Genomic DNA, 10,769 nt, shown 5'->3' on the forward strand with positions numbered 1-10,769 from the left:
AAACTGCGGCACCAGTACAGGAAAGAAACCATAAGGGCTGAAACTAAGAATGTGGCAGCGGGGGCGAAGAGGGAAGGACAGATTGGAGAAGGTATCGGGGAGGTAGAATGACACGTGAAGGCTAGCGGTTATGAGGGGGGAGCAGGGTTGCCATGTACAGTTGTGAAGTCTGTGGACTGCTTAGTTTTCCAGATGAGGGATCTGAAATCCAGTCTTCATTGGTGCCTTGTACAGAAGAAGAGTTGGCCTTTTTTTTTTTTTAGGCGGAGTCCAGCTCTGTAGCCCAGGCTGGAGTGCAGTAGCACGGTTTCAACTCACTGCAGCCTCTGCCTCCCAGGCTCAAGCAATTCTCCTGCCTCAGCCTCCCGAGTAGCTGGGATTATAGGTGCCCGCCCCCACGCCCAGCTAATTTTAGTATTTTAGTAGAGACAGGGTTTCACCATGTTGGCCAGGCTGGTCTCAAACTCCTGACCTCAGGTGATCTGCCCACCTCGGCCTCTTAAAGTGCTGGGATTACAGGCGTGAGCCACCACGCCTGGAGTTGGCCTTTTCCTCATTCACCAGTGACACCATAGAGGCATATGATGCGTACAGGTATACGAAGCTCAGAGGCATGGAGGCAATGACACTACAGAGGAAGTGAGAATAAATCACTCCCGGGAAGGCAAGATTCCAGAATATGAGTGTGTCTAAAGAAAAGACCATCTCTCAACATCTGAACCAAAAAGCTGCATTTACTACAGTACTTACTTAAGGGAGGGGGAGCTGGGCCTGTTAGGTGCAATCCCTGTAAGTGGAGCAGGGCACTGATCTTATATAAGGTGCTAGGAGGTTGAAGATCAATAGTGGGCACATATCAAGGGAGGTAGTGTTTAGGGGTTGGTTGGTCAACCAGTGTGGCTGTTACTGATTGGCTGGCTGTCAGATGTCTGGTCACTGAGGAAAATTGTTCAGCTGAAGGGAGATGAATTGTCTTTAAGTGGCTTAAAGCTGGTTATGGTGGTGACTTGTTGCCATGGCAGCAGAACAGTCTTTCCTGTGGGTATGAGATTTTTTTCCCCCTCAAGTGACTGTAGCTCAAAACATTCACTCTCAGAGGTTGTTTTCCTTTATAAAGGACCATGTTGGCTCTGGGGAGGGAAGTTCACAGGCTGGCTAGGATCAGAATACTTGCCTGGCCCAGGTATTCAAAGGTCCAGTTTGTCACCTCTCCAAGATCCTGTGGCTGAGGTGTTTCCAACACAGGGAATCAGGGAAGTTAGTTGCATTGTAAGGAACATACCTAATCAGAAATGGGACCTAGGGCCAGGTGCAGTGGCTCACACCTCTGATCCCAGCACTTTGGGAGGTCAAAGCAGGAGGATCCCCTGAACCTAGGAGCTTCAGACCAGCCTGGCCAACACAGTGAGACCCCATTTCTTTAAAAAAAAAAAAAAAAGCCCGGGCGCGGTGGCTCACGCCTGTAATCCAAGCACTTTGGGAGGCCGAGGCTGGTGGATCACCTGAGGTCAGGAGTTTGAGAGCAGCCTGACCAACATGGTGAAACCCTGTCTCTACTAAAAAATACAAAAAATTAGCTGAGCGTGATGGCGGGCGCCTATAATCCCAACTACTCGGGAGGCTGAGGCAGGAGAATCCTTTCAACCCGGGAGGCAGAGGTTGCAGTGAGCCGAGATCGTGCCACTGCACTCTAGCCTGGGTGTTACAGAGCAAGACTCCGTCTAAAAAAAAAAAAATTAGCTGGCATGATGGCACATGTGTGTAGTCTCAGTTACTTGGGAGACTGAGATGGGAGGATTGAGCTCAAGAGTTTGAGCTCAGGCTGCGGTGAGTCATGATCACGCCACTGCACTCCCACCCACAAGACACAGTGAGACCTTATCTCAAAAAAAAAAAAATCAGAAATGAGACCTAGGAGGCCGGACTCCCAGTCACTTCTTCCGTAAAGGAGAAGATGAGGTGCTGGTGGGCAGCGTGGTGCAGCTGGCCAGACCTCACAGCCAGCTTTTGCCCCTGCCTTCTCCACAGAGGCACAGAGGCCTCTCCTTGGTCCCTTCCCTCCTTTATGTCTCTCCTTGGGCTTAGTAGGAACCACATGTGTTTGCCCAACCACAACCCTGAGAACCATCCCTGGAGCTGCCATGGGAGGTTCTGAGCTCTGTCAGGACTAGGATAAAAGCAGACGGGTGCTTTTCTGCAGCTCAGTGGCCACTTAGATCCACCAGAGCTACCTGCCCACTTCACTCCCATTGAGCAAAGGTTTCTGGTAGGTAGGCTCAGGTGGGTTTGTTTTTTAAAATAATTGTTTAAAACTTTTGATCGGGCGCGGTGGCTCACCCCTATAATCCCAGCACTTTGAGAGGCCGAGGTAGGTGGATCACCTAAGGTCAGGAGTTCAAGACCAGCCTGGCCAACATAGTGAAACCCCGTCTCTACTAAAAATACAAAAATTAGCTAGGTATGGTGGCACAAACTTGTAATCCCACCTACTCGGGAGGCTGAGGCAGGAGAATCACTTGAACCCAGGAGGTGGAGGTTGCAGTGAGCTGAGATCGTGCCACTGCACTCCAGCCTGGGTGACAGAGTGAGACTCTGTCTCAATAAAGTAAAATAAAAAATAAAGTGTACAATTCAGTGGTTTTTGGTATCTTCACAGATGTGTGCAACATCACCACAGTCAACTTGAAAACATTTTTGGCACTTCAAAAAGAAACCCCACACCCTGTATTTATCACCCCCAATCCTCCCAGCCCCTGGCAATCACTAATCTACTTTCTGTCTCTATAGATTTGCCTATTCTGGACATTTCATATAAGTAAAATCATAAACCATGCAGTCTTTTGTAACTGGCTTCTTTGGCTCAGCATAATGTTTTCTTTTCTTTTTCTTTTTTTTTTTTGAGATGAAGTCTTGCACTCTCGCCCAGGCTGGAGTGCAGTGGCCCAATCTTGGCTCACTGCAAACTCCGCCTTCCAGGTTCACGCCATTCTCCTGCCTCAGCCTCCTGAGTAGCTGGAACTACAGGCGCCCGCCACCACACCCGGCTGATTTTTGTATTTTTAGTAAAGACAGGGTTTCACCATGTTAGCCAGGATGGTCTCGATCTCGTGACCCTGTGATCCGCCCTCCTCGGCCTCCCAAAGTGCTGGGATTACAGGCGTGAGCCACCGCACCGGCCTATCTTTTCATTTTCATTTTTTTTTTTTTTAGAAACAGGGTCTCACTGTGTTGCCCAGACTGGTCTTGAACTCCTGGACTCAAGTGATCCACCTGCCTCAGGCTCCCAAAGTGCTGAGATTACAGGCAAAAGCCACCATGCCCAGGGAAGAGAGCTGATTGGCTGAGAGCCCCTCCTAGCATTCAGAGGCTGTGCTGCCCATGGGCTACATCCAGTCATGACTTAGCATCCCTGTATCAAGGATGTGAAGGCAGGCTGGTCCTGGGAGCCTGAGGACCCCTCTGAAGGGTAACTTCAGCTGGAATAGCCCCCAACAGGCTTGCCGAATTTTCCCCAGAAGTGCATTTGCAATCTAAGACGACGCTGCCACCCACCAAACCTTCCTTCCTCCTTCCCTTACTCAGAATCACACCTGTGATCCCAGCCCTATTTCCTGTCACAGACACTTCTATTTCCTGCACATTCTGTCTTGGCAACTGCTTCTCGGAGATCCTGGACTGAAGGGGTGGGTTGCCCCTTCACACCTGTGGGTGTTTCTCGTTAGGTGGAACAAGAGACTTGGAAAAGAAAGAGACACAGAGACAAAGTATAGAGAAAGAAATAAGGGGGGCCAGGGGACCAGCATTCAGCATATGGAGGATCCCGCCGGCCTCTGAGTTCCCTTAGTATTTATTGAGCATTCTTGGGTGTTTCTCGGAGAGGGGGATGTGGCAGGGTCATAGAATAATAGTGGAGAGAAGGTCAGCAGATAAACACGTGAGTGAACAAAGGTCTCTGCATCATAGACAACGTAAAGAATTAAGTGCTGTGCTTTAGATATGCATACACATAAACATCTCAATGCCTTAAAGAGCAGTATTGCTGCCCACATGTCCCACCTCCAGCCCTAAGGCGGTTTTCCCCTATCTCAGTAGATGGAACATACAATTGGGTTTTATACAGAGACATTCCATTGCCCAGGGACGGGCAGGAGACAGATGCCTTCCTCTTATCTCAACTGCAAAGAGGCGTTCCTTCCTCTTATACTAATCCTCCTCAGCACAGACCCTTTACGGGTGTCGGGCTGTAGGACGGTCAGGTCTTTCCCTTCCCACGAGGCCATATTTCAGACTATCACATGGGGAGAAACCCTGGACAATACTTGGCTTTCCTAGGCAGAGGTCCCTGCAGCCTTCCGCAGTGTTTGTGTCCCTGGGTACTTGAGATTAGGGAGTGGTGATGACTCTTAATGAGCATGCTGCCTTCAAGCATCTGTTTAACAAAGCACATCCTGCATTAATCCATTTAACCCTGAGTTGACACAGCACATGTTTCAGAGAGCATGGGGTTGGGGGTAAGGTTACAGATTAACAGCATCTCAAGGCAGAAGAATTTTTCTTAGTATAGAACAAAATGGAGTCTCCTATGTCTACTTCTTTCTACACAGACACAGTAACAATCTGATCTCTCTTTCTTTTCCCCACACTGGACTAACACACTGCTAATCTCCAAACAATTCACTAAACTTGATGCAAATCAATCCCAAATAACTAAGTTTCCGCCAGCTTTTTATTTTTTTTAAATTTTTTTAGAGACAGGGTCTCACTTTATTGCCCAGGCTGGAGTACAGTGGCTATTCACACATGTCATCATAGCATATTGCGGCCTCAAACTCCTGGCCTCAAGCCATCCTCCTGCTTTAGCCTCCTGAGTAGCTGGGACTACAGGCACGTGCCTCCTGTGCCCAGAACATCAGCTTGTTTTGAATGTACAATTTTGAGGTCAGGATCAGTGGCTCACACAGGTAATTCCAGTGCTTTGGAAGGCCAAGGCAGGAGGATCGCTTGAGGCCAGGAGTTTAAAACTGGCTTGTGCAACACAGGGAGACCTTGTCTCAAAAAAAAACTGTGATCCAAGATTAATATAGACTGAGAAATCAGTTTTATGTGAATGAAAGGAGAAGGGCCAAAATTTGCTTATTGCCCTGGTTTGAGCATTTTACCATTACAGTTTTCACACAGGGTCTAGTGGCAGAGGGCTTGTGCACACCAGGTGGTTTTGAGAGTGCCATAAATTTAAAAAAGAAAGAGGCTTGGACTAAAGCCCAGCCTTAGAAGTCTGACAATGCGGGGGGATCAGGGAAGCCTGGGTGCTGTCAGGGAAGTTCTTTTTTTTTTTTTTTTGAGATGGAGTCTCGCTCTGTCACCCAGGCTGGAGTGTGCGGTGGCGCAATCTTGGTTCACTGCAAGCTCCGCCTCCTGGGTTCACGCCATTCTCCTGCCTCAGCCTCCCGAGTAGCTGGGACTACAGGTGCCCGCCATTACGCCCGGCTAATTTTTGTATTTTTAGTAGAGATGGGGTTTCACCTTGTTAGCCAGGATGGTCTGGATCTCCTGACCTCGTGATCCGCCCGCCTTGGCCTCCCAAAGTGCTGGGATTACAGGCGTGAGCCACCGCGCCCGGCCTGGGAAGTCCTTGAGGAAGCCGCAGCCTGCCGGAGAGCCCTCTCCTCTTTCTTTTCCGGCAGCACAGCTCCAGCTCTGTTTACCTGCAGATGGTGACTGCATTTCGGGCGGGGGCAGTCGAAGTCCCTGAAGCACTGCTTTCTCTCCTAGAACCTGAGTCTTGAGGCATCATCTGGGCTCATGCCCTCTCTGAGGCATAAATCCTCTCCTCCACAGACACCAGCTGAGCCGGGAGATCTGAACATCAGGCAATGAGTTTGCAAGATTGTTTAACAACTATGAACATGTGGTGTCCTCACAGGAGTCCTGTGGGCTGAACAGCAGCCGCCCCTCCTTCCACCCAGCACAAAACTTGGTTTGCCCCGCTCACTCTAAATCTGGGCCTTCACTGAATGTTCAGTGGAGTTCTTCTGTGGAAAAAAATAAATGGGAAAGGAAGGCTGGAGAGGCCTTTATTAGCCTAAGGGGCAGTGGAGGGTAAAAGGGCTGTGACTCTTGGTTGGCTTCTTTTTTTTTCTTTATTGTTTTTTGTTTTGTTTTGTTTTGATTTTTTTCTGGTAGCTTCTTTATCTCAGTGTTTTTTCTTTTTCTTTTCTTTCTTTTTTTTTTTTTTTTTTTTGAGACAGGGTCTCACTCTGTCACCCAAACTGGAGTGCAGCAGTGCAATCATAACTTACCGGGGCTCAAGCAGTCCTCCCACCTCAGCCTCCCTAGTGGCTGGGACTACAGGTGTGCACCACCACGCCCGGCTAATTTTTGTATTTTGTTGTAGAGACAGGTTTTCGCCACGTTGCCCAGGCTGGTCTCAAACTCCTGGGCTCAACTGATCCCCTTGCCAGGGCTTCTCAAAGTGCTGGGATCATAGGCATGAGCCACCATGCCTAACCCTCATCTGAGTTTTTGTAACAGTTTGACCAACAAGCTTGTTGTTGGAAAGCTGTAAGAGTCCTGGGAATTTCCCTGGGGCCTGCTCTACAAGGGGAGGCTTTCTGTCCTGAGAGTTCAGGGTTTAGGGGCTGGCTGGAGGCCTCAGGCAGAGATGAAGGCCCAGTTGTGATTTCCTTCACTGGAGTCCATCATTGATGAGTGCCTTGGCTGGGGGGATGCCTGCTAAGAGGGCATGGAGCACAGATCCTCCACTGACACCCCCGCACTCCTAGCAGGAAGCAGGACTTAGTGGCCCCACTTACTCCCTACAGGATAGGAAAAAAGGGCAGTGTCCTGGTTAGGAGCTGTACAGGGGGTCCCTCAGAATGCTTGCTGGGAGGGGTGGGGAGGGCACAGGACACGCTGGGACCCCACTGGGATCTAAGCCCCTCCCAGCTGATTTATTCTTAGGACCTGTAATGCTCGCCTGCATGTGCCCCGAACTTCAGAAGGCCCAGGAATCAACCCCGACAAATGTCTTTTTGTCCTGTGTTCAGTAGAGATAAGATTAAAAAAAAATTAGTAGAGGGCAAAAAACAGTGGTTTACTCTCTTTACTGGCATTCAAGAAACTTCTTCGGTTTGATAGGCTTTAAGCTTCCTCCCAGATTCAAAATGCTGTGATTGGCACTAAATGGATCCCTATCTCTGCCCAGGAATTCCGGCTTCTGGCTGCAAAGCCTTTAGGGTCCTTGCAATGGGGCAAGTATAACTTCCCATATTCTCTCCCTCAATCTTCCTTTCCTGCCTCTCTCTCTCTCTTTTTTTTTTTTTTTTTGAGACAAGGTCTCACACCGTGACCCAGGCTGAAGAGCAGTGGTGCAATCATGGCTCACTGCAGACTCAACCTCCTAGGCTCAAGCAATCCTCCCACCTCAGCCTCCCGAGTAGCTGGGACTACAGGCACATGCCACCACGTCCAGCTAATTTTTGTATTTGTTGCAGTGATGGGGATTTGCCATGTTGCCCAGGCTGGCCTTGAACTTCTGGGCTCAAGCCATCCTCTCACTTCAGCCTCTCAAAGTGCTGGGATTGTAGGCTTGAGCCACCGTGCCCTGCCTGCCTTTCTGTTCTGATGCAGAGAGCCCTGACTTTGGAGTCCTTCCCTGTGGATCACCTCTGATAAATCTAGTCTCTTGTTCATCTGCTCTTTTATTTATTAAAAAAATTTTTTAAAAAGACTAGTAAAGTGCAGTAGTGAGAAGGGGGGAAAGGGTAGAACAAGGAGTTCGATCTGTAACTGACAGTGAACAATCAGTTGAGATAACTCACTACCTTCAGACCAGCCTCATCTGCCCTTTTGAATGGTTCCTCTCAGTTTTTTCATCTGTAAAATGTGAATCGTGCGTGGCAGGAGATGGGTGGGGATTTGTAGTGGAGAATTCTCAAGGTCTCTCCCAGCTCTGACACTTGGGGACTCAGGGAGTCTACCAAGGGCAAAGGCATCATCCTAAGTGCAGGTTCGTGTGTGGGGGTGTATGAAATAGTTAAGATGAAGTGCCCATCCTCAATGAGTTTGCAGTTGAGTAGCTCAGTGGCATGCATAATAAATCTCAGGTAGGCCCGGTGTGGTGGCTCATGCCTGAAATCCCAGCACTTTGGGAGGCCGAGGTGGGTGGATCACGAGGTCAGGAGTTTGAGACCGGCCTGACCAACATGGTGAAACCCCGTCGCTACTAAAAATACAAAAATTAGCTGGGCGTGGCAGCGAGCACCTGTAATCCCAGCTACTTGGGAGGCAGAGGCAGGAGAATGGTTTGAACCCGGGAGGCAGAGGTTGCAGTGAGCTGAGATCACGCCACTGCACTCCAGCCTGGGTGACAGGGCGAGACTCCATCTCAAAAAAAAAAAAAAAAAAAAAACATAAATAAATAAAATAAAACAAAAATAAATAAATAAATAAATCTCAGGTAGATATTCAGGAAGTGAGGCATATCAGAGTTCATCAGAATTCCAAGGAGGTACAAGATTCCTTCTGGAGGCAGAGGGGGTTGGTGAAGGGAATAAAGCAGGGTTCCCGAGTTCCTTTCCAAGGCCAGTGGTGCAGATGCTTTTGGCTTCCCAACCAAAGAATCCCAGTTATTGCCCAACTCTGACGCCGGCAGGCATGTCTTCCCCTACCAGGCAACCACACTCACTTTCTGAATTGGTACCTCATTAATTCTTTTTTTGCCTTCTTAATCACACTGCTAATAATACTTATTTTTATTTTTATTTTGAGACTGAGTCTCACTGTTGGCGGCCCAGGCTGGAGGGCAATGGCACAATCTCGGCTCACTGCAACCTCTGCCTCCCGGGTTCCAGCAATTCTCCTGCCTCAGCCTCCCAAGTAGCTGGGATTACAGGCACCTGTCACCACGCCTGGCTAATTTTTGTAGTTTTAGTAGAGATGGGGTTTCACCATGTTGGCCAGACTGGTCTCGAAATCCTGACCTCAGGTGATCCACCCACCTTGGCCTCCAAAAGTGCTGGGATTACAGGCGTGAGCCACCATGCCCAGACAATAATATTTATTAATATAATATCACTAGCCGATAATACCACTGGCCAGGAGTGGTGGCTCACGCCTGTAATCCCAGTACTTTGGAAGGCCGAGGCGGGAGGATCACCTGAGCTCAGGAGTTCGAGACCAGCCTGGCCAACATGGTGAAACCCCGTCTCTACCAAAAATAGAAAAATTAGCCAGGCATGGTGACAGGCGCCTATAATCCCAGCTCCTCGGGAGGCTGTGGCAGGAGAATCGCTTGAACCCAGGAGGCAGAGGTTTCAGTGAGCTGAGATCGTGCCATTGCCTTCCAGCCTGGGTGACAGAACAAGACTCCGTCGCAAAAAAAAAAAAAAAAATATATATATATATATATATATACACACATATATAATATTATTAATAATATATTTAAAATTCATGACTAGTTGTTTCCATTCATCATCTCATCTATTTCTCATCTAAAGGCTTTGCTTAGGTGGGTATGAATATGATTACAGACAGGAAAACAGGATGAGAAGTTGAGTGACTCATGGCAGGCCCCAGAGCTAACCAGAAACAGGAATATTTGAACTTGAGTTTCTGAGAGCATCTTCTTCCTACTCACATTTCTTACTCATTGCAGAAATGAGAGAACCCAGTGAGGAGACGAGGTGACAAGGGCACAGAATCTTGAATGTCTTGAGAGCAGGAGGAGAAGAAAACACGGTAGGAGTCAGGCTAGGAGCGTGGATTTGGGCCAAAGCAGGACAAAAAGCCAAGGTTAAGGCTGGAAAAGCTCTCCCTGGGAGTGCCTCAACAACAGATTAGGATGACTGGACAGCAAGAAAGATCAGAGGGAGAACCGCCTATGAGACAGGCTCCTCAACGAAACTCCCATAGGGGTGACGCCCCTGGGGCTTGAACCATGAGCCCTTTGAGGGCATTCTAGCTTGGCAGCTCTGGGTCCTGTGAGTTCTGGTGCAGCTTCTAGAGCTGCACCTCATCCCAGTCACCTCTCCAGTTACTAAATTCCATCTTCTCTGAGCTACAAAGGAGGGAAGCAGTGGAGTGCTGTGGTGAGAGTGCAGACTAGGCCATTAGGTGGCCTGGGTTTGAGTCCCGGTTTCTCCTCCACTTCCTAGCTGTGACTCTGCACAATTCCTCTGGTCCCTGGTTTCCTCATCTGTGGAACGGAGCTATAATCGTTCTTACATAAGGATGGGCATTGTGGCTCACGCCTGTAATCCCAGCACTTTGGGAGGCTGAGGTGGGCAGATCACCTGAGGTCTGGAGTTTGAGACCAGCCTGACCAACATGGAGAAACCCCGTGTCTACTAAAAATACAAAATTAGCCAGGCGTGGTGGCACATGCCTGTAATCCCAGCTCCTCGGGAGGCTGGGACAGAATTGCTTGAACCCGGGAGGCGGAGGTTGCAGTGAGCCAAGATTGCGCCATTGCTCTCCAGCCTGGGCAACCAGAGCGAAACTCCATCTCAAAAAAAAAAAAAAAAAAAATTCTTACATAATATGAATTGCTGGGGTTGAAATTATACATTAAAAGGCCAGTTGCACTAAACCCTCACAAACAGGAGCCATTATGATAATGCAGCTGCAAACCTCTCGTGTTTTGGTTCATGTTGTTCCCAAAGTGCCTTTTCTCTGCCTCTCAAATCCTTCCCACACTTCAAAGTCAACAAATGCCAAAAATACAACAAAAATGTGGAGGCCACAGACAATAGTGGAGAAAGAGCATG

Source organism: Pongo abelii, chromosome 8 (assembly GCF_028885655.2).
Source record: "Pongo abelii isolate AG06213 chromosome 8, NHGRI_mPonAbe1-v2.0_pri, whole genome shotgun sequence".
NCBI lineage: Eukaryota > Metazoa > Chordata > Mammalia > Primates > Hominidae > Pongo > Pongo abelii.